This window comes from Helianthus annuus, chromosome 7, assembly GCF_002127325.2.
Source record: "Helianthus annuus cultivar XRQ/B chromosome 7, HanXRQr2.0-SUNRISE, whole genome shotgun sequence".
Lineage (NCBI taxonomy): Eukaryota > Viridiplantae > Streptophyta > Magnoliopsida > Asterales > Asteraceae > Helianthus > Helianthus annuus.
Window position 1 is genome coordinate 145,782,246 of NC_035439.2, and position 24,768 is coordinate 145,807,013.

Here is a 24,768-nt window from a genome sequence, read left to right on the forward strand (position 1 = left end):
AAGTCAAACTGGGTGTTCATAACCTTTGACTTTCTGATTAAACGGATTTCTTTCAGTCATTTCTCGAATTGAAACTTGTTATAGATTGGTATTTATGTGGGAAACAAACCCTCTAAAGGGTACTACCTGATTCCCCCTACATGCATGCTTAATGTCGAGTCAAACCTATTTCTAAAAAGTCAACAGAAGCGATTTTTGTGAAAAATGACATGATTAATGATATAGATGACATGCAACCTGATTGATCATCATAAGTAACTTGTATTACATATAAGAATGTGTTTTAATCATCATCAACTCGACAATCTATAGTATAGCCACGAATCAGAACCGAAAGTCTTGTAAAACGATTATTTCGTAGACTATCGATTCGGATTCGTACATGCATGTTCGAGATCTGTATTGGAAAGTATTTTTGACTATTTTTATTTTAGTTAAACTTTCTGGAATTTTCTTTGATTGAGTCTATGCTTAGCCTATTCGAATGCTTGTTTCCGGTTTATGCATAAAGTTGACTATTTTGCCCTTTTTGATTTAAAACGGGATTTTTGGAAAAGTGAAAGGATAGAAATCTTTATTTCTAATATATGAACTTGCACCGAATGTTTCGGATCAGTTGGTGGTCCAGATTGTGAGTTATGGCCATTAGCGTAAAACTATATTATAAATTTACATAAACGGTCCTTTTTGCGTAGAACCCGTTTCTGGCCACGTTTTGGTACAAAACTTTTTACCAACTGATGTATTATAATATTCTGGGAATTTTGATGATTTTTAACTAATTTTTGGCTGAACGGATCCTAGATCGCCTAGTCATTTCGGCTTATGTCGGTTTTGACCGTTTTAGCCATAAAATGAGTTTTACACATCCTTTTGACCCGAAACCTTTTTCTACTGATTTTATATGATGAATAAATTATTTTAAGTATTCTGGAAATATAAAAATCTCAGATTTATTGTGAAAACCCGGAAACGCCCTTAAATCGTATTTTTAGCGTTTTAAGCGCATAGTAAGCGTTATACTTGTTTTAAACCTATAAGACTTATACCTACTGATGTAAATTACATATTTTCATATAATAACAGTAAGTATAATATTTTGAACTCAGGTTTCCAGTTGTGGCATTTTTAGCCCTTGTGAAATTACTAAATTGCCCCTACGGTGCATAGTTTGGTTTTAAATGATATATTTGGTATATGGGTCATACCCTACTGATATAATATGTTATATTAAGTATATTTACTGTATGAACCAGACCCGAAACTCAGATTTCTAATTTTACCCTTTTTTTATCTTTTAAATGACCAAAATGCCCTTCTAAGGCATAAATTGGGTTTAAAATTATTCCGGGCAATATAGGACATAACTTACTGATATAATATCATATTCTAAGCATATTAATTCAGGGAACTTGCATTTGAATCTTTTGGCTACCCGTATCGCCCTTATCGCGTTCGGTTCGGTTTACGTAACTAGTTGCGTAAATTGACCGAAACGGGTCAAACGATATCATTTTTATTTCAAAATCCAGAATGTATTTAGTATACCCATATTATACAAGTATTCAAACTTGTCGGGTCTAAATCACATTCTATCCGGTCTTTCGCTTAATCGTGCGTAAACCGTATCATTCCTAAAACTAACCGGTCAAAGCTTAGGCTTAAATAAAAGACCCGTTAGGAATCTAATAGGTTAATTATAAACCTTTGTTCCAGATTAGGAAGCCCGGTAAAAGCTACCAACACTTATCGTTTGTGACTTATACTTGCTCAGGTAAATACATTTTGACTTATTTTCCCTATACGGGCTTGGGGTACGGTATTTAAAATACCGCTTGATCGGGCGCACAAGTCCTGCGCCCTATGGGTGTACAGTCTTGAATAGCTTGTGTGATTTCGTTTAAACAGTCTTGTCTTACTTAAAGGCTTTGGGGGGTTATTGACCGTGTCCCGGATATCCTTGGCATTATCTTACGAGATGGCCACGACCAGAGCACGGGGTGTAGGCGTACACCCGTCGTGTATAACTCTTTGATGTGGTGTGTCAACTTAATCTCTAGCCCGGACAGTAGATCCCGGGCCACCAGAGATATAAGTGCATGTAATTCGTTCACAAGTTTATATTATATAATTATCCCAAGTTAAAAAAAAAAAATATATTTATGCCTTGTGCATTTAAATAAATTTTCAATCACTTTCAAAATGAGTCAGTCGATTTGTATTTACCAGTGTAAACTGACGTATTTTTCCCAAAAGGTTAAGTGCAGGTACTATACGGAAATAGGCTGGCTGTTTCCTAGAGAGCGTCCACAATAGTCTCGCAAACTCGGACGACAATTATCTGTTGAACTATTTATTTCTATTTTCATTTGATCCGCCTGTGGATCCATTTCAACTATTGTGATATTTATTATTACACTTTATTTAAAAGTTGAAATGTTTCTATTCTGCTTCCGCTGTGCATTATTATATTGTGTTGATTGTCTATGACGATGCCAACTACGTCACTGTACCCCACACCGGGCCCACCGGTGACACGTGGAAATGGGGGTGTGACAGGTTGGTATCAGAGCCAATGCTGAGTGAATTAAACACTATCCTAATGTGTTTAATCTCAGTTACACAATTGCACATTCCTCGATTTTCGAGTCTAGACAAGGAACTTAGGAAATGTTCAACATTTCGTTTAATTTATTTTTATTTATTATTGCATTGTCTTATATATATTGTTGTGCAACTTGTTTGATTTTTGACAGGATCACTATGCCGCCAAGAATGAGAGGTCGAGGAGGATTTGCTACTACCCACGACCATGAGGCAGGGCCCTCACATAGGCGAGCACCATCCGCCACACACAACACAGCCGCCAACGACCTTTGGAGGTCTTTCGCCGAGCCTGCTAGACACTCGGTGTCCGCCAGCACTTCACCGTCTTTACCCCACTCGTTTGGGCCCCACTCAGAGAATGGGCCCCATGGTTCGCATGGATCGTACATACCATTGCACCAGTCACCGCAGCAGCATCCAGCGCCAGCCTACCAGGGTTTATATAACCCTAATGCTTATGTGGAGGAGCCAGTGGGCCACAACCCACTCGGGCCGGAGGACCATTTTCCGGGAGAGCACGAGATGGACGTAGACGAGGATACGGACCCGTCGCTACCACCATCAGGTACGCCTAACCATCCGATTGAGATATCGGATGGGTCGCCATTTAGGGGATCACCCTATAATGGTGGGGACAGCTTCCAGGAGAGGTTTAAGCAGCATGATTGGTACTTCACCCCTAGCCACAACTCTCCGATGCTTCAATCACTCCATGGTACTCCGATGCTCCAATCGCTCCATGGTTCGCCGGTGCACTCACAGCACCACTCGCAGCAGCAGCAGCTCCAGCAGCAGCCGCCTCTACCGCAGGACCTATCTGAGGCCCTGTGGCGTGACGTGATCACTCCGTCACCACCGCCGCCGCCAGTTTTACCTCCTCCACCTCAGAGGCCGAGGAGGAATGCGCGCATGTCTACGCGCGGAGGGATTCGCATAGGCACCCCTCCACGTGTTAGTAGCAGCCGCTACACGTCTCTTCCCGGGGAGTCCGAGACAGGGGAGTCTCAGCATCCCGTATCAGAGGTTACCTCTATACCGATCCCGCCTCTGCCGCCGCAGAATTTTGGAGAGCCGATTCTGGCTTATGCTAGTGCCGCTCAGTTCAACCCGTTCGAGCATGTTTTCCCTCAGGGTTATGATTACACGGGAGACCCTTATTGGCAAGCTGTGAACTACAGCTCACTCCCTCCTAGTGGTCCATTGGGAGACACTTGGACTGCTGGGCAGTCTACTTTTGGTTACCCCCCGGGTTACCAGCAGCCACCGCAGCCGCAGCCTTACCAGCCGCCGCAGCCGCAGCACTACCAGCCACCACCACCGGCGCCTATGATGTCGCCGCCGCAGGTTCAGGAGATCCTGCAGGGGATTGATAGCATGCGACGCGAGTTTCAGCACAATATGCGAGAGGATCGCCGACGCACCAGTGGCATGTTTAAGAAGGTATTCGATTTGCTCAAGGGTAAGGGCAAGAAGGATCGTTGAATCCTTCGATTATCATTTCATGTACTCATGTCCCTGCGTGGACATTTATTCCAGTACTCTACCCCTGCGTGGGTATATCTATCTTATTCTACCCCTACGTGGGTATGCTATTCTGTTGACCCCTGCGTGGGTTTGTTTTATTTTGTTTTGTTATTGTTGTTACTTGTTTAGCCCCTGCGCGGGCCTGTTATTCATGTTATCCATGTTATTTCAAAGTCCCGTTTAGGGCAAATATGTACTGGTATTTTATTGGAAATTTAAATGGTTAATTTGAATTTATCATTTTATTTATATGCATGAATAATATTAAAATAATGGAAAATATCAATTTTTATTTGATTTGCCATTTTATAAGAATCTTAGTAAGGTATAACCTAGCCTGAATGCCTTATTAACAGGCCTGGCCCTGATGGTAAAACCTGGTTGAAAAGATTCAACTCCCTGTTAACATCTGAGAACATGTTAACATTCTGGGCTAAGCGTGATCTGTAGAATCACACGACCCACTTTTTTTTAATAAATTATCTACAGATTATATCTGTATACAAGTCTATTAATGACTTGATACCTACGGGTTATGACTATGTCATATAGTGGCAGTTGTGGTCTATGACTCCCTGCCTAGTAAAAGATTATCTACAGATTATATCTGTATACAAGTCTATTAATGGCTTGATACCTACGGGTTATGACTAGGTCATATAGTGGCAGTTGTGGTCTATGACTCCCTGCCTAGTAAAGAAATATCTACAGATTTTATCTGTACACAAGTCTGTTTATGACTTGATACCTACGGGTTATAACTATGTTATATAATGACAGTTGTGGTTTATGACTCTCTGTCTAGTAAAGGATTATTTGTTTAATTATACAATTTATAATCCTATAAAAATCTAAATTTATAATTTAGTAATTGTCCATGTGACTAGGCCTATGGTGCCAATATATATATTTTCATTCCTTGATTGCTAATAAGAGCCTGAATGAAATTTATTAAATTAACTGCTAAGGTTATTGATACCATGGTTAATAAATCGTCTAGAACGATAATACTGTTAGGTTCTAAATAAGACCTTGTCCTTTATTGTAGCTTAAAGCTACGATGGCCAAATCGGAAGAAACCAACAGTCATTCTGGGGAACGCTCAGATAATGCAAAGATTCACGTTACCGGTGCAGAATTGCAAGCACTGATAGATAATGCTGTCGCCAAGGCTATGGATAGGCAGTTCAAAGAATCTAGTGGTACTCGGAGTAGGACCCGAACAGAAACGCACGCAAAGCCCAAGACTCATTCTGAGGCTCATAGTAAGCCGCCATCTAAAAAGAGTGAGCCGAAGAAAGCTGAGGATGATAATCACTCCTCCAACCACAGCAGCGTCCCAAAGCAGGAGATTGAACTGAAACGTGACACGTACAGCAGGTCCTGTACGTACAAATACTTTGTATCTTGCAAGCCCAGAGATTTCACTGGGGAAAAAGGAGCCGTCGACTGCATGACGTGGATTGACGAGATGGACACTGTAGTTGATATCAGCGGGTGTGCTGATAGGGACGTCGTGAAGTACGTGTCCCAGTCATTCAAAGGAGATGCGTTAGCATGGTGGAAGTCACTACTTCAAGCTGCCGGTAAGGCCGCCCTATATAGCATGAACTGGGATCAGTTTGTAGCACTGATCAAGGAGAACTTCTGTCCGCAGCACGAGGTCGAGCGAATTGAATCGGATTTTGTATCCTTAGTCATGAAGAACCTCGATTGTCAAGCGTATCTTACTACGTTCAACACGCTGTCTCGTTTAGTGCCTTACTTGGTGACCCCGGAGCCGCGTAGGATTGCTCGATTCATTGGGGGTCTGGCACCGGAGATTAAAGCCAGCGTCAAAGCTTCAAGACCTACAACATTTAGATCCGTAGCGGATCTATCCCTCTCCCTCACTCAAGACGTGGTTAGATTGAGAGCTATGAGGAGCTCTGAGGAGAACAAACGGAAACGTGAGGACGACACCTCACGAAGATCTGAAAAGCGACATAGAGGGAACAACGACCACAGGAAAGGGTCGGGGTCTAGGAAAAGTGATCATCAGTCGGGTGAGAAACCCAGATGCAAGGTTTGTAGGAGACACCGCTTTGGGAGGTGTCGGTTAGAAACAAAATCCCAGTCTTCGGAGAAACGATGTGGAATCTGCAAGTCCACAGATCATAAAGCTGTGGATTGCAAGAAGATGAAGGATGCAACCTGTTTTGGTTGCAACGAGAAAGGGCATATTCGGCCCAACTGCCCAAAGTTTGCAAAGAAGGTCGAGGAAGGGAAGAAGACTAATGCGAGAGTCTTCCGAATGGACGCAAAGGAAGCAGTCCTTGACGATAACGTCATTACCGGTACGTTTCTTGTAAACGATATTTTTGCTAGAGTCTTGTTTGATTCAGGAGCTGATAAGTCGTTTGTAGATGATAAGTTTTGTAAACTGTTGAACCTTCCTGTTAAAACCTTAAGCGTGAAATATGAGGTGGAATTAGCCGATGGAACCTTAGAAACCGCCTCGACTGTTCTAGATGGATGTGTTATATCCATTAGGAATCATTCCTTCCCGTTATCCTTGCTTCCCTTTAAGCTAGCTGGATTCGACATAGTGATAGGCATGGATTGGTTGTCAAGTAACCAAGCCCAGATTCTGTGCAATAGAAAGCAAGTAATAGTTAAGACTCCGTCTGGTGAGTCACTTACTATTCAAGGAGATACCCAGCATGGATTGCCGGAGCAAGTGTCCATGCTCAAAGCATCCAGATGCATGCAGAAGGGATGTGTCATTTATATGGCACAAGTTACCATAGATGAGCCGAAGCCGAAGATTGAAGATATTCCTGTTATCTCGGAATATCCTGAAGTGTTTCCTGAAGAACTACCCGGATTGCCACCGGATAGACAAGTAGAGTTTCGGATAGATATCATTCCAGGCACTGCACCTGTAGCAAGAGCACCATACAGATTGGCACCAACGGAGATGAAGGAGTTGAGGACGCAGTTGGATGATCTATTAGCTAAAGGTTTTATTAGACCTAGCTCATCTCCTTGGGGAGCGCCAATCTTGTTCGTTAAAAAGAAGGATGGGTCGATGCGTCTGTGCATCGATTATCGTGAGCTTAACAAGGTCACTATCAAGAATAGATATCCGTTACCCAGGATCGACGATCTGTTCGATCAGTTGCAAGGAGCAAGCTATTTCTCCAAGATTGACCTGAGGTCAGGTTATCATCAGTTGAAGGTCAAGGAGGAAGACGTACACAAGACCGCGTTTAGGACTCGTTATGGGCATTACGAGTTCCTAGTGATGCCGTTTGGACTCACTAACGCACCAGCCGCGTTCATGGATCTCATGAATCGCGTCTGCAAACCTTATTTAGATAAGTTCGTCATCGTCTTTATTGATGACATTCTTATCTACTCGAAGAGCCAAGCTGACCATGAGAAACACCTTCGTTGTATTCTCAAACTTCTGAATCAAGAGAAGCTTTATGCCAAATTTTCGAAGTGTGAATTCTGGCTTCGAGAAGTCCAGTTCCTTGGACATGTTGTAAGTGAGCGTGGTATCCAAGTAGATCCCGCTAAAGTAGAAGCAGTCATGAACTGGCAGGAGCCGAAGACTCCTACCGAGATTCGTAGTTTCCTCGGATTGGCAGGATATTATAGGAGATTTATCGAGAACTTCTCAAGGATTGCTGCGCCCCTAACTTCATTAACCCGTGAGAAGATTAAGTTTGATTGGGGCCCTAAGCAGCAGGAATCCTTTGACATTCTGAAGCAGAAGCTGAGCAATGCGCCAGTATTGACATTGCCCGATGGTATAGATGAATTTGTGGTATATTGTGATGCATCACATACTGGCATGGGTTGTGTACTCATGCAGAAAGGCAAAGTCATTGCGTATGCTTCTCGCCAGCTCAAGGTGCACGAGAAGAACTACACCACCCACGATTTGGAATTGGGTGCGGTTGTATTTGCATTGAAGCTATGGAGACACTACTTGTATGGAACCAAGTGTATAATTTATTCGGATCACAAGAGTCTTCAGCATCTGTTCAATCAGAAGGAATTGAACATGCGTCAAAGGCGATGGATGGAAACTCTCAATGACTATGATTGCGAGATACGATACCATCCAGGCAAGGCAAATGTGGTTGCCGACGCCTTAAGCAGAAAGGAAAGGGTTAAACCGATCAGAATCAATGCCAAGCGCATTGAAATAAGAAATAATTTGAATGAAAGGGTGTTAGCTGCACAGAAGGAAGCTGTGCTGGAAGCTAACTATCCTGCAGAAAAGTTGGGAGTAACTGAAGAGCAGTTATCCCACGACAAAGGTGGAATGCTACGCCTAAACGGACGAATATGGGTTCCAGTCTATGGAGGACTTCGGGATGTTATCCTCCAGGAAGCCCACGGCTCTAAATATTCAGTTCATCCTGGAGCAGATAAGATGTACCAGGATTTAAAATCAAACTACTGGTGGATTGGTTTGAAAAAGTCCGTGGCCGAATATGTGGCCAAATGTTTGACTTGTGCGCAAGTCAAGGCTGAGCATCAGAAGCCGTCAGGTTTGCTTCAGCAACCTGAAATTCCCAAGTGGAAATGGGAAATGGTGACAATGGATTTCATCACCAAGTTACCAAAGACGAAAAAGGGAAATGATACCATATGGGTCATAGTAGACAGACTGACTAAGTCAGCTCATTTTCTACCCATCAAAGAGACGTATAGCTCAGATATGTTAGCACAATTATACGTCGATAAGATAGTAGCGCTACATGGTATACCTATATCTATTATCTCTGATAGAGATACTAGATATACATCGCATTTTTGGAAGAGTTTCCAACAGTCGTTGGGCACTCGTTTGAATTTTAGTACTGCTTATCATCCTCAGACCGATGGTCAGAGTGAGCGTACGATTCAAACTTTGGAAGACATGCTTCGAGCATGTGCGATCGACTTGGGTGGTAGTTGGGATAAGAACCTACCACTGATTGAATTCTCCTACAACAATAGCTACCATTCCAGCATAAAGGCTGCGCCTTTTGAGGCCCTATACGGTAGAAAGTGTAGATCGCCCATTTGTTGGGCAGAAGTTGGAGATGTCCAGTTGTCTGGACCAGATATCGTCTTTGAGACGACAGACAAGATCGTTCAGATCCGTGATCGGTTGAAAGCTGCCAGGGATAGGCAGAAAAGTTATGCGGATCCTAAGCGCAAAGATTTTCACTTCGATGTAGGTGAAAAAGTGTTGCTTAAGGTATCACCTTGGAAAGGTGTGATGAGATTTGGAAAGAAAGGAAAGCTAAGCCCGAGATACATAGGACCTTTCGAGATAATCGAACGTGTCGGGGCAGTCGCTTACAAGTTAAACTTGCCTGAAGAGCTCAGTGCCATTCATAATGTGTTTCACATCTGTAACCTGAAGAAGTGTTTCGCTGACGATTCACTGGTTATACCGCATACAGATATACACATAGACGAAAGTCTAAAATTTGTGGAAAAACCTTTGTCGATTGAGGATCGACAGGTAAAGAAGCTTCGACGGAAGCACGTGCCTATTGTTAAGGTCAAGTGGGATGCCCGTAGAGGTCCCGAATACACGTGGGAAGTGGAATCCACGATGAAAGAAAAATATCCCCATTTGTTTGATTAAATCTCTGGGTCGAGATTTCTTTTAAGGGGGTGAGGATGTAACACCTCGAAAAATTTCGTCCAATAATGTCTTGACACGTGTCATAAGGTTCCGTTATGTGAAAACATACTTTAGAGGGACTAAAAGTGACAAACGGTGAAAACTATGTAACGTAAGGGTCCAAAGTGTCAACAATGGAGAAATAGGCTCTATGATAACCCCACATAATGTTTATAACCTTTAACGGATGGTTCATGGATCATACGACGCGGAAATTGCACAAAAGTGAAGTATTGTAAACTATAGGGGCCAAAAGTGTCAACATGTTTAATTTATACCTCTGAGCGAACTTTTGGCAGACCCGAAGCTTTGTATAGCTAAAATATACTCACTAGAATATGTGGTAAAAATTTCATGAAGTTTCGTCAACGTATGAGAAAGTTATGGCCAAAACCGTACCTAAGGGACTAAAAGCGTCAACGTCGAATTCAGGGCTTTTCGGTTGAGCGCAAAGTTATCCGAGGGCATTACCATGTTGGTAAAAGTCCTAAGGTTCTTAGAAACCAAGTTTGGGGGTTTACGGGTCGAGAAAAATAGCCGAAACACCGCGTACAAGTTCAGGGGTCAAAGCTGTCAACAATTGAAAGTTGTTTGGCTGAACAAGGGGTCAGGCGACCCGCCTGGGAAAGCCCAAGCGGGCCGCGTGGGTTGCCCAGCGACCAGAAATCGTATTTTGGTTGATTTGAGTCCGAATTTGAGTGCATTACAGTTGTAACTTGCCTCCAATTAGCCCAATAACATGCCATGCATGCCTACTACTACAGGAACCTCGAATTTGTACCTTTAAATCAGATTATTGATCATTTTCTTGGACATTTGCAATTGTGAACAAGAACACCAAGACTTGCAAGAGCTCTCAAAGCTTTCTGGAGGAAATCTGATCAACAAGGCCGACTTCTAGTGTTCACTAAACCTCTATAGGACTCTTGTAAGCATTCAATTCGTTCTATAATCCGTTTTTGCTTTGATTATTAGTAAAAGTCAAACTGGGTGTTCATAACCTTTGACTTTCTGATTAAACGGATTTCTTTCAGTCATTTCTCGAATTGAAACTTGTTATAGATTGGTATTTATGTGGGAAACAAACCCTCTAAAGGGTACTACCTGATTCCCCCTACATGCATGCTTAATGTCGAGTCAAACCTATTTCTAAAAAGTCAACAGAAGCGATTTTTGTGAAAAATGACATGATTAATGATATAGATGACATGCAACCTGATTGATCATCATAAGTAACTTGTATTACATATAAGAATGTGTTTTAATCATCATCAACTCGACAATCTATAGTATAGCCACGAATCGGAACCGAAAGTCTTGTAAAACGATTATTTCGTAGACTATCGATTCGGATTCGTACATGCATGTTCGAGATCTGTATTGGAAAGTATTTTTGACTATTTTTATTTTAGTTAAACTTTCTGGAATTTTCTTTGATTGAGTCTATGCTTAGCCTATTCGAATGCTTGTTTCCGGTTTATGCATAAAGTTGACTATTTTGCCCTTTTTGATTTAAAACGGGATTTTTGGAAAAGTGAAAGGATAGAAATCTTTATTTCTAATATATGAACTTGCACCGAATGTTTCGGATCAGTTGGTGGTCCAGATTGTGAGTTATGGCCATTAGCGTAAAACTATATTATAAATTTACATAAACGGTCCTTTTTGCATAGAACCCGTTTCTGGCCACGTTTTGGTACAAAACTTTTTACCAACTGATGTATTATAATATTCTGGGAATTTTGATGATTTTTAACTAATTTTTGGCTGAACGGATCCTAGATCGCCTAGTCATTTCGGCTTATGTCGGTTTTGACCGTTTTAGCCATAAAATGAGTTTTACACATCCTTTTGACCCGAAACCTTTTTCTACTGATTTTATATGATGAATAAATTATTTTAAGTATTCTGGAAATATAAAAATCTCAGATTTATTGTGAAAACCCGGAAACGCCCTTAAATCGTATTTTTAGCGTTTTAAGCGCATAGTAAGCGTTATACTTGTTTTAAACCTATAAGACTTATACCTACTGATGTAAATTACATATTTTCATATAATAACAGTAAGTATAATATTTTGAACTCAGGTTTCCAGTTGTGGCATTTTTAGCCCTTGTGAAATTACTAAATTGCCCCTACGGTGCATAGTTTGGTTTTAAATGATATATTTGGTATATGGGTCATACCCTACTGATATAATATGTTATATTAAGTATATTTACTGTATGAACCAGACCCGAAACTCAGATTTCTAATTTTACCCTTTTTTTATCTTTTAAATGACCAAAATGCCCTTCTAAGGCATAAATTGGGTTTAAAATTATTCCGGGCAATATAGGACATAACTTACTGATATAATATCATATTCTAAGCATATTAGTTCAGGGAACTTGCATTTGAATCTTTTGGCTACCCGTATCGCCCTTATCGCGTTCGGTTCGGTTTACGTAACTAGTTGCGTAAATTGACCGAAACGGGTCAAACGATATCATTTTTATTTCAAAATCCAGAATGTATTTAGTATACCCATATTATACAAGTATTCAAACTTGTCGGGTCTAAATCACATTCTATCCGGTCTTTCGCTTAATCGTGCGTAAACCGTATCATTCCTAAAACTAACCGGTCAAAGCTTAGGCTTAAATAAAAGACCCGTTAGGAATCTAATAGGTTAATTATAAACCTTTGTTCCAGATTAGGAAGCCCGGTAAAAGCTACCAACACTTATCGTTTGTGACTTATACTTGCTCAGGTAAATACATTTTGACTTATTTTCCCTATACGGGCTTGGGGTACGGTATTTAAAATACCGCTTGATCGGGCGCACAAGTCCTGCGCCCTATGGGTGTACAGTCTTGAATAGCTTGTGTGATTTCGTTTAAACAGTCTTGTCTTACTTAAAGGCTTTGGGGGGTTATTGACCGTGTCCCGGATATCCTTGGCATTATCTTACGAGATGGCCACGACCAGAGCACGGGGTGTAGGCGTACACCCGTCGTGTATAACTCTTTGATGTGGTGTGTCAACTTAATCTCTAGCCCGGACAGTAGATCCCGGGCCACCAGAGATATAAGTGCATGTAATTCGTTCACAAGTTTATATTATATAATTATCCCAAGTTAAAAAAAAAAAAATATTTATGCCTTGTGCATTTAAATAAATTTTCAATCACTTTCAAAATGAGTCAGTCGATTTGTATTTACCAGTGTAAACTGACGTATTTTTCCCAAAAGGTTAAGTGCAGGTACTATACGGAAATAGGCTGGCTGTTTCCTAGAGAGCGTCCACAATAGTCTCGCAAACTCGGACGACAATTATCTGTTGAACTATTTATTTCTATTTTCATTTGATCCGCCTGTGGATCCATTTCAACTATTGTGATATTTATTATTACACTTTATTTAAAAGTTGAAATGTTTCTATTCTGCTTCCGCTGTGCATTATTATATTGTGTTGATTGTCTATGACGATGCCAACTACGTCACTGTACCCCACACCGGGCCCACCGGTGACACGTGGAAATGGGGGTGTGACACACACTATCCTTTCGCTACCATTCGTCATAATCTGATTTCGATTGAGTTCGATTGAGATTCGAGTTTCGATTCGATTGATCACCACACATAACATAAAGTAAACACGCACATGTAACACGTAAGGCACACACACACGTAATATAACACCAAATTCGCATGATTCGAGTTTCGAGTTTGATTGATGATTCGATTATCTTGATTATTGATTGATTAACTTTATCGCATTGTTACTTCCTACTATTCACAGTCGTAAAGCGTTTTGCGTCGATTAAACATTCGATTACTTCGATCCCTTTGATAAACATCACTTACTCCACATAATACAAACAATAAAACATAAAATAGACTAATTACAGTCAAAGAAGTCAAACTTGACTTGGACTTTGACTTTGACTTTGACTTTGACATTCGAAAACACGGGGTGTTACAAAACTAGTATTAAGCCCCACCGCGTTGCGGTGGGACTGTAAAACTGTTTCAAATAGTACCAATGTCACACCACCGCCAACAACCAACACGTATTAATGTGAAGAAATTAGTTTGTAATGTAAAACACAGAAAATAATAACTAAGTTGACTTAGTACCCGCTCGTTGCGACCAACCTGTTATGTTAAACGGAAAAAAAACAACTTAAAAACGTTGAACCATACACGTACGTTGCGTCGTATTAACTCGCAAATTAGAACGAAGTGTTAAACGAAACATAATAATGTTGAACCACACACGCACGTTGCACCTTGTTAACTCGCAAAATTTAGAATGAAACGTTAAACAAAAAAATTAGAAAATTTGATAAGTATAGGGACCAAAGTTGAAAGCAAAAAAAATGTGTGATTAAATTGAAAAAAATAAAAACTTTTAGGTTAAAAATTAAAAATCAAATAAATTTTGTACTAAAAGTGGAATATTAACTTTTTTTTAAATACCCCTAAGCCTCATGTACAACACCCCAATACCTATACATGTTGGATAGTATTTAACTAAAAGTGGAATATTAATTTTTTTTTTTTTTTTTTTTTTTTGAAAATACCCCTAAGCCTCATGTACAACACCTCAATACATATACATGTTGAAAATTTATAATTTGTAAATTTGTAAATATGGTAATGGTAATATGGTAATAGTTTTAGCATATAAAGCGTCAATTAAGTTTTTATTTGAGATTTAATATCTCTAAATAATAAAGGTTCTTGATGTTAACTTTTTAATACTTACACATGAGCATCTAGTTTAAAATGATTATTTTATAGAACTTTTTGAAGGACTTTGTAAACCATGTGATCATAATTTTTTTAATGTTTGTATAGTTTTATTTCGTAGAAAGGATGGATGTGACAATGTTACTAGTTACTATGTAACTGAGAGTTTTCAAAAGATTGAAAACACTAATGTGTAAGGAATGTGTTCTTATCATACATATTGAACTATATATTGTACAATATGCACTAAATCGTTTTATGTTAATTATTTTATCATCAATTTCTATTTGCTTGACCTAGCCCCTTTATGACACGACACATTTTTTGTCTCCCATAATGAAAATTTATAGATTTTTCATTACATACATGGTCGCACTACCTATCCCAAATGTTCTGAATTTCAGGCTTGCTCGTCGGGTTCATATTCATTGCCATTCTACTTCTAGAAGTAGACAAATCTAACTCTAGTTGTAAGAGAAGTACACATTCATTTGTTGTTTGGCTTTAACTTCTTATCATGCCTATCTTGCATACATCTTGCTACGTACGATGAGAAATTATAGAACCCTAACACAGGTAAAAAAACATACGCTATGAACCATTATTGCATGCCATGTTTTGTTTCAAAGGTAATTCTCACATGAAGTATGAAAGAAAAACAATAAGTACATTTCTATCTTGTCTTTGGAGAGTAGCCATTAGATGCATTCATGTTTATCGAGAAGCCGCCACCTTATCCCTTATCTTCACAGACCAACATGCTTGTTGCAGTGTTGATGTTGAATTGTAGGACTTTTGATAATACTATTAATCCATGTCTAGTACTTGTTTAGGTAGACAAAAATGATGGAACTTGGTGCGAAACTTGAGTGAAACTTATGTACAAGAGTCTAATTTACACAAGCATTTGACCTAATATGTAACATCAGTCATCACATTAACATAATAATATGTGTACCATCACTATTCCGCTCTTATTGTGACATTTGACCTTGGTTTTAAGCTATTAAGATTTGACTGAAATAACGTTATAAATGCTAAGACCATCTACATCAATAAACTCTTACAAACCTCCACCTTAACGTAAAATCAGATTCCAACTTTCTTTGAAAATACCCACTTTTTCTACATCAACAAACCCATAATGCTAAGACCATCTACATCAACAAACCCTTTACAAACTATGTAGCACAGAAACGGCTACGGGGCTGGAGTACGGAGACGATACGGTTGCGGGGAACGGCAAAACATAAAAATCTTAGATACGGGTACCGCAAAGGTACGACTAAATTAAATATACAAAAACAAACTTGCATTCACCCAAACTTTCAACTTACTAATTTTGAACATTTTTATTTTTTTATCCTTCTACACTCCCATGCAAACCACCATATACAAATGTGTAACCCCATAAATTTTATACAACCACCACTTCTTTTCGTTGTAACACAAACCTGCCACTTTACCCTTTTCAGTCAGAATTCACAACTCAATAGGAATTTACTTTTCTGATTTGCTAATCACAATAACAACCTTAAAATCAAGCGTAACTAAACAATTCATCAGCCCTCAAACCATCAACCCGCAAAACTAAATCAGTATCTCCGATTGCCTTTTCTTTCCAACACACAACATCACAATCAAACCATCACATGATAATTCAATCGTCGTTCGAAAATACGTTGCCGATCAAGTTTACATTACAGGTTCACAACCCATCAGAACATCAAAGTTTGGTGAAAGTTTAAACCCTAAATAAAATAGGATATGTCCCCGAAACGTCGAACTGCCGTCCCCACAATCCCGGAAACGTCTCGCTATCGTCCCCAATTTCCAGGAAACATTTGAGTGACGTCCCTATGCCGTCCCCGTTCCCGTCCCCGTCCCCTAACCGCCCTCGAGACGGGTACTCAATAGTCCTAGCCGTCCCCGTGCTTCGTAGACGTGTAATAATACTAGCTGTCAATTAATTGCAAAAATTATCACTATATAGTTTTAGCCAATGAATTAAATTATCAATGACAATGGTTGCTTTTTTTTTCTTTTTTGGAAAATACTGGTTTTTATTTTATACAACCTCCATATGTTTTGTTTTAACAAATAATTGGTCCTATTCTTTATGCCATGTGAATGAAAGTATACAGAGTGGAATTAGTTGTGTGGTGACTTGGTATTTAGGGAATGAGAATGATACAAGTGGCATAATTTTAGATAGGGGCAACAATGCAAGTAGACCAGATTCCTTTGTCAGTTTTCTACGTTTCAAATGCAGCTCCAGAGCATTAGATAAGCTGATGCCAGTTACCTGTCTTCGGTATCATCACATTTCACTTCCAAAAAGCCATCCTAATTTTGTACCCAATATCACTTTCTGCCTCACGTTTCACTTATTATTATTACTAGGTTAGAACCCCATGTATTACACGGGTTGAATAAATGTAATTCTATACACTAAATAATAAAACAATATATTTTTAAAAACATCGTTTATTTTACCAGTTGAATAAATGTAATTTTATATATATTAAATAATAAAAAAGTTATATCTTTAAGAACCATATGTATTGTACGGGTTGAATAAATGTAACTTTATACACCAAATAATAAAAAAAGTTATATCTTTAAAAACCTTGTGTATTAAACGGGTTGAATAAATGTAATTTTGTATACCAAATAATAAAAAAAATTATATCTTTAAAAAACTAGTATATTACACGGGTTGAATAAATGTATTTGTGTATATAAAATAATAAAAAAATTGTATGTTATTAATACGATTAGAATCTGATTCTCTTTTTTAGTTTTATTAATCAACATACCAATTGAACTTCTATTATCTGTGTAATATTTCATCTATTTTTTAAATTAAAAGGAACATTACTCAATATTAACTCACTAAATATTAAAAAGTAACGTGTTTTTTTTAATTAAAAGAAACATTTACTCAATATTAATGCAATGAATATAAAATAGTGAAGTTATAACCACCATTTAACTCTATAGTTTGCCTCTCGCTTCTATTAATTCAAATAGATAATTTTTTTTAATGAGAAGGAGATTAAACTAAATAATCATTATTAATAAAATATTAAACTAATAATATTTCGTAGAAGGATTATTTATAATTAATTAGAAGGGATTAAACTAAAATAAAAATTATCTATAAGAGATGGCCTAATATGATGACAAGTGTCCCTAAAGTGGTTTCTTTTATTATATAGTATAGATATAGATTTTTGTTTTCTTTTACTTAGAGAAGTAGGTTAAAATCAGAACTGAAAATTTCGAATGTAAATTCTGAAATTTAAATTTAGATTTTGTTTTTTCAAGTGGCATAATTTTAGATAGGGGTTGTACGGGCTACGGCTCAATCCCTTCTTTGTAGTGTAATTTTTTATTTTTATTTTTTGGTTTTATACAAAGGATACCTCTGAATATATATGAGTATGTCCATGGAAACACGGATATTTGAAATTATTTAAATCCTTAATATTTTTAAGCCCAAACATTTTATAACTCCAAACTTGTATAATTAATTAGACCAAATGATAAAGTTAGTCCAAATTAAAAATAGTTTAATTGAAAGGAGGCCCATTTGATAAACTTAACCTAAGCCCCATAATCTAAAACAATAAAATATCTATTTTTATTAGGGCGGCAATTGGAAAAGGTACATGATGGTTGCTGACACTGCTGCAAAGCTGGAGAAGTTGCACCTTGTTTCGATCGCCCGCAACAGTTCGGATCGAGTTGACAGGCGTTGACTAGATGAGTTAAAATTTATAAAGACTTATACAAATCTATTAGGTATTTGTTTTACTTTATTTATTATCGTTTTTTATTATTATTGTATAATTGCACGATATTTTTTTGTGGGATACTTCTAAATTAATGGGCTAGCTTCGTCACTCCATGGTGAAGTACATTTTCAATGCAAAATTTTTGTTTTCTTCTACATTTTTTGTATCGGTTACTTATGAAAAAAAGACTCACCCGTGCTACCCCTCAAGCATGTATGTTAGATCTGCCACTGGTTTTAAACCGAACCAATCTAAACATCAAATTCATTGTAGTTACGTGAGTCGTTTGTTTGAATCAATATGAAATGTTTTTTCTGATTGCAATTCCGTTAGAATTAAAATTCAATTACGATAAACTGATGTGATACAAATTACATGTAACTTTAGTTTTTAATTCAACATTTCTTATGAAGATAGTCTTGAGAATTTATGAAATGTTAATATGATATATTATATTTTAAACGGGTAGTCGGGTAGAGATCTAACATGGTCATACACAATAATAATATTTAGGAAAATTTACAAAAATGTCAGTTGACCAACCGTGTTTTCAAATTTGTCACGTTCTTGCGTCCGTGGACGGACCTCTCATGATGGGATGAGTCGGCGTATCATGTTGAAGAGTCCATGTCCATCCGAAGCGTCGGTGAACTCGTCCGAAGCGTCGGTGGACTCTTCCGAAGCGTCCGTGGACTCTTCCGAAGGAGCGTGATACATGGACTCTTCAACATGATACGCCGTTCATCCCATGCTGAGAGATCCGTCCACATACGCAGAAGCGTGACAAATTCTAAAACATGGTTGGTCAACTGAAATTTTTGTAATTTTCCCTAATATTTATTCTCTACCTGTGAAAAAAACTTTGCACTTTTGGTTGTATAGCTTTGAAAAAAAACTTTGCACATTTGGTGAATTTGCTATAGTCAAGACTTTGTCAGAACTGACGACAAGTTGCAACAACTAAAACCGAGGCAGACTGAAAATAAGAAACTGGCTCATGGTGTCACCAAAGAAAAGGAGACCAGCCTTGGCCCATGGGTTCCACTCGCGCATTTCAGCGGCTAATGGACCACCTCACACCCGCACCATTTTCTCACACATGGCATCCCAGCTGACATTACTATACTCCATTTCAAAATATCTATGATCCTAAATTTTACGAGTATTATGTTGTTAAATGTGAACATCTCGAAACTAAAATGTGTCATGCACTACAACGTTTGTAAAGACAAGGATATAGGTTTTCACTTTTTGTGTTGTACTCTTGTGTAGCCCGATGGTATGGAACAGTGACGTCTCGACGTCTCTGAGAATTTACGTACCATGGTGCATTAAATCTATTTTCTCCACTATCAATTTTCCATGGGCCCCTTTACATATTTGCACCCACTAACCCCATCACCCTTTATAAATTAATCATGTGGAGGATAGTGTGATTTGATGTAGAAAGTCAACATCATCACGTGATAAAGTGTCCTAATAAAACAAACAGTCAAACACTTTCAATTGGGGTCCAATGACAATTCATTGAATTGTGAGTAGGAAGCAGTTTGGCGGCCCAAGTCTAAAAGATCAGATTGCTTTGTGCTGAAGGCTCACAATCGGTCCAATCAACTTGAGATTTGATAAAGTATATCACATGAAAATATCTATTAATGTCAGAACTTCATTTGATCGGCCCAATGAAATGAAAATGAATTAGAAAGGTGTCGGCCCAGTTGTAAACCAATTGAAAGTGGATTATTTGGCCCAATCAAAAATAACTTTGTGTATGGGGAAACTGATTGAAGATGATATCGACGAAGGTGAATACGATTTAAATCCTGGTCTACGAAACAGATTGGTGAGTGTTATGTATGAATGACGAAACAAATTAGTAATCTTGAACGACGAAACAGACGACGAAATGCAGTGACGAAACATATTTATATATCTAAAATCTTGAGGAAACAGGATGTGAGTGACGAAACTGAAATCCTTTTCACTTGATATGGATAAGGCTGAGAGTTGGTGAGTTTGGTCAAATGAACCTTATCTTTAGTCTGACACAAGACACACTTTTCAACTACACCATGCCTACCATACTTTGAAGGCATAATTTTCAAACAAGAAATAATATTCAATTCACCACAAATGCACAGTAACTTCATAAAAGATCAAAAAGTAAATATTTTGAAGAACACTTTGAAGTTTTGTTGAAGATATGAAGAACAAACCCAGAATTTTGAATTTTCCGGTCACCGGATAACTTTCCAAAACACGAAAATGCACAAACTTTTACTAAAAACCCGGTAATACTATGTAATGATGCACACTAACAAGGTTTTTGGCAAAACTTTGGCAAAGCAAACAAGATCCAACTGATTTTCTGAAGCTTTTTCAAGAAAATATGAACTTTTCAAAACAACAGTTTCTACAAGTCACTTAAAACAAGCTTGATAAAACAAAACAATGTTTGGTGTTAAATAAGGATTAGAGCCAAAGCTCTGATACCAATTGTAGGTCCCGTTTTTCCGGTGGATCGATAACGAAAACCTATCCTTGTTTATCACAAACACGGTAACGGGTGCGGATTCCCCGTGACGGTGCAAACCAAACACAGTGTAAAATTAGAACACGCGTAACCAAAAGATTCAATATCTATTGATTAGGGATGAGAACGATACAAACATATACAAACAATGTTTAAAGACTGTCTCTCAAAGTCTCACAGCTCTCGTGTCTCGTCCAAGTTTCACACAAAAACTATGAGAGCTATTTATACTAAAACAGAGACACAGACTTGATGAAACACAACTAACTCTTGGCGAAACACTCAAAGTCGACGAAATAGAAGTGTTTCGTCGACAACCATTTCTAATTTAGTCTTGTTTCGTCGTTGGTATGTAGCCCAAATTGAAAGGTCACGGCCCAAATCAAGTTTCAGCCCAACATTCATTACGAAACAGAATTATGATGCAAACTTTGACAAACTTTGACATGCTTGTGACATCATCATGACATCATCATGATGATGTCATGATGATGTGTCACCGGGAATAAGTTAGCGGCTCTCCGTGATTCGCGTGTCGAACTCTGGGGCGCACGACGGAGGAATGTCGTGACGTCGGGCTTGAGCCGGACCTAACCAAGTCGAAACCAAGTCGAACCGAGCCGAGTCGCGTCCACACAAAGTGTATCAACACTTACAAAAGCAACCGATTGGTTTCAGGTGATTAACACTCTCCCTTCACTAGTCCAGCTACATTTATCTAGCAGTCAACTGCCTGACATACATCCCTATGTTGCTAGTGTTAATCTCACATTCCTTTCATCGCTTGATCTTTCTAGAAACAAATTTAAGAAGAGTTTTATACCACGGTGGATTTTCAGTATTACAACTCTTGTTTCATTAGATTTAAGTTGGTGTGGTTTACGCGGTCCAATTCCTAGTAGCATCAATAGCTTTCATAACTTGACTTCTTTGAAGTTTCTTCACATCTCTGGAAATGAATTTATGAGTTCTTCATTAGTACTAAAAGGGTTGTCTAGCGTAGGTGGTAATCTGATTTCATTAGATATGTGTTCTTGTGGTGTTAAGAGTGCAACTCTTGAGTCCCTTTTCAACTTGACCTCTCTTCATAGTCTTAACCTATATGGTAATCAACTCACAAACACAATACCTAAATCATTGGGTAACCTTTGCAATTTGAGACATATCGATATGGGTGGTAACAATTTTCAAAACATTAGTTTAACAAGCCTTCTTGAAAGCTTTTTTGATTGCAAATCACCTAGCCTTGAATCATTATCCCTCGAGTCATCAACACTGTCTAGTTTTCTACCCGGTCAACTTGGACAACTTATAAACTTGGTGCACCTCCAATTAGGAAACAACCATATTGCTGGACCAAATCCAGATTCAATAGGAAGACTATCATTTTTGAAATCGCTGGATCTTGATGAGAATCTTATTTCTGGTCCAATTCCATATTCGGTTGGTGGGTTATCATCGTTGGAGTTATTGGAACTTTCAAATAACCAATTGACTGATACCCTTCCTAAAAGCCTTGGTCAACTTTCTAAGTTGAATACTTTAGATCTCTCTCATAATTTATTGAAGGGCGTCGTGACAGATTCTCATTTTTCCAAACTAATAGGATTGAAATACCTAAATGGAAGAGGAAACAACTTAACCCTTAGATCACGCCATGTAAATTGGGTTCCCGCTTTCCATCTAGAAACATTGTACATAAGTTCTTGGGATTTGGGGCCTCAATTTCCATTGTGGCTACTAATGCAGAGAGATTTAGAACTTTTGGAGATGAGCAATACAAAGATATCATCAGCCAAGCCTAAATCATTTTGGAGGTCATTTGTCACGGCCCCCGACCCGGTTTGACTCGTTTCAAGAGCCGCGGGACAGAAATCCTGCGGTATTAAATTTTAAGTGACAGCAGAAGTCTTGTAAAACAGAATCTTCTCACAAATTAAACTGCTCGTTTTATAACTTTAGGGATAAATTCCCGAAATTTACAACGACGTGATTTCCCAGGGAAATCTTTATTTTCAAAACATGTTTCTTTTATTTATTTACACTGAGCCACTTTTCTAAGCTGGGAGTGCGTCACGGCACTTCTTTCTTTGCTCACAACATATCACCTGAAACATGTTTGAAAAAGGTTTTGTCAGCGGGGAAATACTGAGTGAATCATTCATTTTACTAAAACGACACTTTAATTATAATTCACAGCATTAAGTGCAACTGCACTGTTTCTGATTATCAAACCAACTACCCACGGTACTTTACCACTCGACCCACTGGCCCACCTGTCCAGTGGTGTCTGTGATTATGGTCATATGTCACGGCCCCCGACCCGGTTTGACCCGTTTCAGGAGCCGCGGGACAGAAATCCCGTGATATTTGTTTATGTGATTTTAGCAGCAGAATTCTTTAACATAAGGATCGTTATAAAGCTAAAAACTTTTCCCGATTATTTTATTTCACAATTCGGGATAAAACCCCGATAATTTACAATAATAAGATTTTTCTGATAAATCTTTATTTCAAAACATATTTCTTTATTTTATATTGAGCCACTATCTTAAGCTTGAAATGCTCTCCGGCACTTTTCCTGAATTACAGTAGATCACCTGAAACATGTTTGAAAAAGGTTTTGTCAGCGGGGAAATACTGAGTGAATCATTCTATTTACTAAAAACGACACATTTGTTATAATTCACAGTATTAAGATCTTTTACATATGTTTCTGATATCAACCAACTACCCACATTATTTGTCACTCGACCGGATCTGTGACAGTGGTCATATCACCATTGGCTGCCCCAATGAATGACGTATCACTAAATTTTAGGTTCGCCCACCTTAAGTGATAAAAACAGTAGTAATGTGCACAATACCCCACATACTGGCTGTAATTTGGTGATTACATAAACTTAATCACTGTAATTTATAACTTTGAAAATGATTTGGAGTATTGTAAAACATTTGATAAAAAGAGAATGACTCACATTGCAGATTTAATATGGATAGAATATGATTTAGCCCAGTTAACCTAATTTCAATAATAATGCACACAAAACAGGGTGAGTGATCAATACAGCAGTTACGATAACTCACAAGATCAAATTCTCACAATGAACGACAAAGTGCGATACTTAAACTCATTCATCGAATTAACGACGAACGACAAAGTATAACCCTAATGTGGGCGGCACTTAAACATTCTTTGGATATATTGATCTCGGAAAATGAATCGTAACAGCGATCGAGTGATTACCCTGTTTTGCGGCAGCAATTCGAAAGCAGTGTGGGTGTTTAATTGTAGTAAAACGACCTTAACTCGAAGTACAGACAAATATTTTACGTCGTTTCAATTCCTAGATTCAAGTCCCAAGGCCCTCTATTTATACTGAAAATTGGCATCTCCCGCGTGTCGCGGCAGAATTCGGGGAACCTCCCGTGTATCGCCTGGGATTCCAATTTAGGGTAGGGTAGGTTTCGTGTCCAGTAGCTTGGGTGAGTTGACAGTTTTGTTTAATTCAATTCAGACAACGAATTTAGAGGATAATATCGATTAGGGTTTAACCCCCCCCCCCTGAGTTTTAGGGGCCCTGATCCTGATTCCGATTGTTTCGAAAATTTTAGGGTTAGTGCAGAATTACTTGGGTTTCTCATTTAGGGTTTTCTTAATAGCTAATTACCACCCTAAGCATTAATTTTAGTGAGAGTTGTTACATCCTCCCCACCTTAAGAAAAATCTCGTCCTCGAGATTCACTGAAATAGATGAGGGTATTTCCGCTTCATTTCTGACTCCAGTTCCCAAGTATACTCTGGTCCCCTCTTTGAATTCCATTTGACTTTTACCAGTACTAGTCGCTTGTGTTTGAGAAACTTGATTTTCCGGTCTTCTATTTGTAAGG